This window comes from Nelumbo lutea, chromosome 3 (assembly GCF_056320005.1).
Source record: "Nelumbo lutea isolate HS-2025 chromosome 3, American lotus-T2T, whole genome shotgun sequence".
In the NCBI taxonomy this organism is placed as follows: domain Eukaryota; kingdom Viridiplantae; phylum Streptophyta; class Magnoliopsida; order Proteales; family Nelumbonaceae; genus Nelumbo; species Nelumbo lutea.
In genome coordinates, this window is record NC_142686.1 from 84,663,541 (window position 1) to 84,669,361 (window position 5,821).

The 5,821-nt window shown below is 36.7% G+C and overlaps 1 pseudogene; it reads right to left on the bottom strand.

Moving 5' to 3' along the window:
- Nucleotides 1-689: 689 nt before the first annotated feature.
- LOC148866159 (ABC transporter G family member 26-like) lies at nt 690-5,146 on the bottom strand (annotated as a pseudogene).
- Nucleotides 5,147-5,821: the final 675 nt, after the last annotated feature.

The following is a 5,821-nucleotide window of genomic DNA, read 5'->3' on the forward strand; positions in this document are numbered from 1 at the left end:
AAGGCATAATGTAATTGTTGTCTGGGTTCCTTATATCAGCGGGGTTCAGCAGCATGAATTTTATTCTTCCGTTCTGCTGTACCTAAACTTTGCCTTTCTGAGATGGAGCTTTACCTATTAAGAGAGATTTATTTCCTTTCTAATTTCCTTCTTTATCGGGGTTGTAATTGAATATAGTTCATTCAGGTTTAAATTATTTATCTAACCTCTCCCTAGTCCATATATTTCCAAAAACATGATAGGTTCGAGTGACTGTTCACCAAAATAAAAAGCATCAAAAAACACAAAAGAAAGAAATGAAATAAATAATAGAAAGAAAAAAAAATGTCTGAATGAAATGCTGGTGAAAATCTAAAATGTCAACTCCAGGTATTTATTTCCTTATCTGGAACATTGTTTTTCTATATTTCTTTGTTAAGGAAATTTTCATTTACTGTTGCTGATACAAGTATGATTGAGTACCTGGACATAGTAACCTCCAGTGAGGAGAAACAACAGTAGGACCAAAGAGGCAATCATCCCAGCTCTTTTGATGCTTAAAACAGCATCAGCAACGGGTTCCCCTGCTCCCTAAGTACAGAATTAGATCAGATTAGTTGTTGACTTGACAGATGACGACCCAGTTAAATTATTTGTAGGTTCTCTACTTGGCTTGTTATACTACAATCAATAGTACTGAGAGAATATTGTCATGAAGAAGCAAGGGACTGCACAAACCTTAGCTTGTCAAAGTAACCTCTGTATCTCTCTCTAAATGTTCTCCTCGATAATATTATAAACTGCTCCCACCAACTCATGGTCCACTCCTTAACTTGAATAGCTAACTGAAGGTGCTGTGGTATCTTTTCCATGCCATGGTTCTCTGCTTTTTCTTTAGGTTCCACCCAGACTTTGTACTTCAATTGTACATACTGATAGATTGATATTTCATCACAAGATAAGCAACATTAATGTCCTTTAGTCACTGCTGTTGTAACTCATAAAATGGAAATGAAAAACCAAATATTATAGAAATTGTCACCAAGTCTTTTGGGACACTTATGTCGTTAACTTGCCCAGTTGCCAAGTCTAGCAAGAACTCTGCAGGGTTCATGTCTATCTGAGGTGCAAACCTCAATGATGAGAAGTACTCCATGGATTCTCTAGCCTTCCCATAATACACAGGACATCCCTCTGATATGAGCAAAATCTTGTTGAACATGTGGAACATTCTACTTGAATGTTGATGAATTGTAATGATAATTGTCTTTCCTGCCTATGGATCCACTGAGTGCAACCATTAGAGTAGTCATCCTCCTCTCTAGCAAGCTTCAGTTCTAGGAAGTATAAAAGAGAAAATGTTACCTTAGCAATTCCTTGAAGAATATGAAGAGGCTTATTTGCAGAGGTGGAATCAAGGCCTGAAGTGGGTTCATCAAGCAACAACAATGAGGGATCCATAAGAATTTCATAAACAACACTAGTCCTTTTCCTTTCGCCTCCAGATATTCCTTTCACAAATGCTCCTCCCATTCTTGTATGGCGACATATATGATGAAAAAGAGAGGGCAATCACAGTTACTCATTATAACTTGTAATCATGTAAATCACTTCATACACATTCAAGCCTCATTTTCATCTAATTAATCTTAGACCTTATGAGTGTTCATCACAAATTTTCAATGGAGAAATTTAGATCTAATTGCATTAGAACCTCTCAAGGCCTAGTTCCTTCACAATCATATCTACTCTTGCAAACTTCTGTTGTTGGCTCATGTTGCTAGGAAGTCTGAGAAGTGCAGCAAAAACCAAGGTTTTTTCCACTTTTAATTGAGGGAAGACAACATCATCTTGGGTTACAAATCCGATCCTGTAAATTCAAGTGTTCTCCCGTATTATATAAAATACAGTCTTCATATAAAAGATTATGGTGATTATATAGCTAAGCTGATAGCTGAGCTGGATAAGTTCATCTGGGACAGACCCCAAAGGTTGGAATTAAACTAATACACATGAAAAATAGATTAAATCATTGACCTGAGCTGAGACAAGATTTCTAATTTGGCTAACCTCCTCTTAAGAGCCGGATTATATGGAAGGTTGTCTTTCCGCTACCTGAAGGTCACATCAAAGCAAGGATTTCTCCAGGGCCTATGCTTCCTGTTGCACCCTTCAAAATGTGCTTGTAGTTCTCTGGGACCAAGTTCAACTGAGACATCATAGCCTTCACAGGGTTTCTAGAGGAAGTGTGCCTGTTTTTTACCTTATATTCCACACCTTCAAGTGTGCCTTCACAGGGTTTCTGGATGATATTGTATCACCTTTTTCTTTGGGGAGTTTTGATTTTTATGTCTTCCAATGGTTCTGTAAATTTCACTTGTATGTATTTCATCCAGTTTTGTTTATTTTGTTATATTGATAAGGTAAGATGAAGAGAATACATTTAGGTATTAAATTACTTCCCCATTTGAAGTATGATCTCTCTCTCTCTCTCTCTCTCTCTCTCTCTCTCTCTCTCTCTCTCTCTCTCCATCAAATAAGAAGAACAGATAAAATCACTTTGTTCTTTTATTCATTAAGGAAAAAAGAAATGGAGAATAGTTTTCTAAGCAAGCGTTTGAGCAATTTTCTTGTTCAGTAGTCTTCTGCATCGATGGCTTTTTTTCTATTCATGGCATGACACAAGCAATGAGTTTTAGCTTTCAAGTTTCAACTTGAAGTATTGACATGAAATAATATTTGAAAACGTACAATTGCATCTAATTTTTTGTGTAATAAGTATAAAGCCATTAGTCTCAACTGCTGACAACTGATGGGATAGCCCGTCTGAGCATTTTTGGCACCTTGTTATATATTTGGAATCAAGACCCTTGAGTCCTGATCACAACAGTACTTTTATGTAAATATTTGTGAATCACAAGTTATATTTGCCTAATGTCGTCGTTGTCAGTTGACTGGGAAATTGGCTGGAGTAGGTTACATAGCAAAGACTCCAATTGTTTGCCTCTGGACATAGAAGCAAGGAGGCCCCAATCTAGTTGAGCTCTGCTGGGCTAGAAAGGCCTCAGTGGTCAGGCATATCTAACCAGTCAAACGTGAATTAGTGTTGATGTGTCAGAAATTCAAACCTGAAGTGAACTAGTGAAGCATACACCCTATGGGATTGGTGCTAGTTCTAGCCCCAAATGATGGTCCTCATCGAGGTCAGCTCAGTACCCTTTCTGAAGTTCTGTCATTCTTCCACATGGATCCTTTTTCCCAATTGGTCCCCTTGGTTCAATTGAACACCATGTTAAGCCAGTAGCCTCACTGAGGCAGGGGTGAATAGAATTTAGAAGTATTGAGGATTAATTCTCCAATGATGGAGTTTGTAAATTCTTAGTGGTGGCTAGGCTAGAAAAGGCTATCTGCCCTCAAGGGGTGCTCGGAACATGATAGTTATACCTTAATTTTAAAATATATAATTATATAAAAAATTAATCGTGGTTGATCAAAACAAGAATTCAGCTTTTATCACAAATACAAATTTCTAGTGTTCAAGGATAATTATAATTGATTAAATTCTGAGTGGATTGTACACCTTTAGCTAAAAGGAAAAAAATCACAAGTCAAATATATACTTATATTAACCAATCTAAAAAATCAGTACTTTTATTATAGCTAATATCAGCTAAACATAGATAGAAAATATACTAAGCATTGCTGACCCTAGTGAACACAGGAACCAATTTCTGTAGGCTGATAGTTTGACTATAGACTGACAAATTTTGTTCTAATTTCTGTAGGTGGTGAGTCTGGTCTACTACAAGGACAGATAAGAAGAATACAAGAACAGATAAGAAGCCACAGAGGGCTGAACTGAGAAATCTGTTCCTCATTTTGCCTCGGTGGCCTGATATCTGGGGAAAGGTTTGAGTGGAGATTTATATGGGCATGATTACTTAGTCACTCAACTACACCAAAGCATCCGCGGGTGTAGCTGTTAGCAATTCTCCAATAGGCCCTTTTGAGTACCTTTACAGCATGCAGCCCCATGGTTTTGACAGCAGGGACATGACGATTTTCAAAGATGATGACGGTGTGGCTTACCTTGTCTAGTCCTCAGAGGATAACAGTGAACTTCACATTGGGCCCCTCACTGATGATTATCTTGATGTCACCCATATAATGAGCAGGATTCTGGTGGGAAAACATAGAGAAGCCCCTGCAATATTCAAGTATGCCTTTTTTTTTCCCATTTTTGATCTATAAGTCTAAAACATCTTACTTCACCCCTAATACAACTGTTGTCTTGATTGGTTATTTGGCTGTCCTGATCTGTGAGGAATTAAATGTTTATGTTAAATATATGTGGTCAGTACATATATTTATGAGAGGTCAGTACATATTTGCAGTACAAAAAAAAAATCACAATTGTTGAATTTGGTTGATAAGTATGCATTGCTGCTAGTACATGAAATGGATTAGATCTTGAGCAGATGCAACTGTATCCAAATCCAAATATAAAAAACCTAGTTGAATCCAGGTTGAGATCCTATCCAGATCAGGGGGTGTATCGATATCCAATCATTTCCCATTCATGTTGGATTAGGGATTGACTTTTCATTTCTAGTCTAGATTGCTATTTGAATCTAGGTAGGGTTACACATTAAAATGCTGATCTTCTGATTACAAATATGTGAATTCCAATCAGCATACAAGTCCCTTTCAATCAGTATACACTACCCATATGTGAATTCCAACACTTTAAAACTCTATGGTGTATTTTCATTCTAAATTAGTTGTCATCATTTCAGTTTATTTTTAACCTTTTAAGTTTTTTAAAAGTTATTTTCTTCTCAAGAATTCCTTTTGGTGTAGGTAATATTGACATCTCTTGTTTACAACAAGGAACTGAATCTAAGAATCATGATGAAAATGCATGGACTTGGGGGTGGTCCCTATTGGATGATTTCTCATGCATATTTTCTTTTCATATCATCAGCTTACATGTTATGTTTGGTGATCTTTGGTTTATTGATAGGTAAAGTGCAATCAGATGGGGATTTTCTTTTTTCATTTTTAAATTGTTGCTTGGGTTTCTTTTCAGGTTCTACTAATTTCTTTAACTCGCAGGGTTAAAGTTCTTCACGCTCAATGACTACAGCATACAGTTTGCCTTCTTCATCTTCGTAAATTTGCAAATATCCTTGGCTTTTCTAGTGTCAACGGCTTTTTCAAAAGTTAAGACTGCTGCATGTCTGACTACGCTTGACCCATTTTATCTTATGGTAAAGAGTACTTAAAGCCTACTATCTCATATGAATTGACATGTTCATGATTGCAGTAGTAGGGTACATATGCACATTCGAATCAGGGCTTTTGGGTGGCTTTCTTTTTCATTTCTTTGTTCAGGGTCCATCCTTCCCAAGTGAATGTAACTGCAATAATCTGCTTAACTGGTTCTGCTGTTGTTTGAAAATTTAGAGCCTATCTAGTTTGCGGGAATAAGGGTTTGGAATCAGAATCAGAATCAGAATGGATCATTTCAATTCCAACTGTTTGATTGGGTATAATCGGAGTTTCATATCTATTTCTGGTGGAATGGTATTCCCCCATTTGAGGGAATGGCCATTCCTTCCCCTTCCCTTATCTATAAAATCACATTCCACTTGATTCTAATTCTTGTCTGAACCAAATAAACTATAAGAATAGGCCACTCTGATTCCAATTCCGAAGAATATTAATTCTGACTGCAAATCAAAAGGACCCTTATAGTTCTCTTTATAAGAGCTTCATATATGCTCATTTTGAATCAGAGCTTTGAATTCCCTTTGCAATGCAGCTGTTATAAAGCTATTTC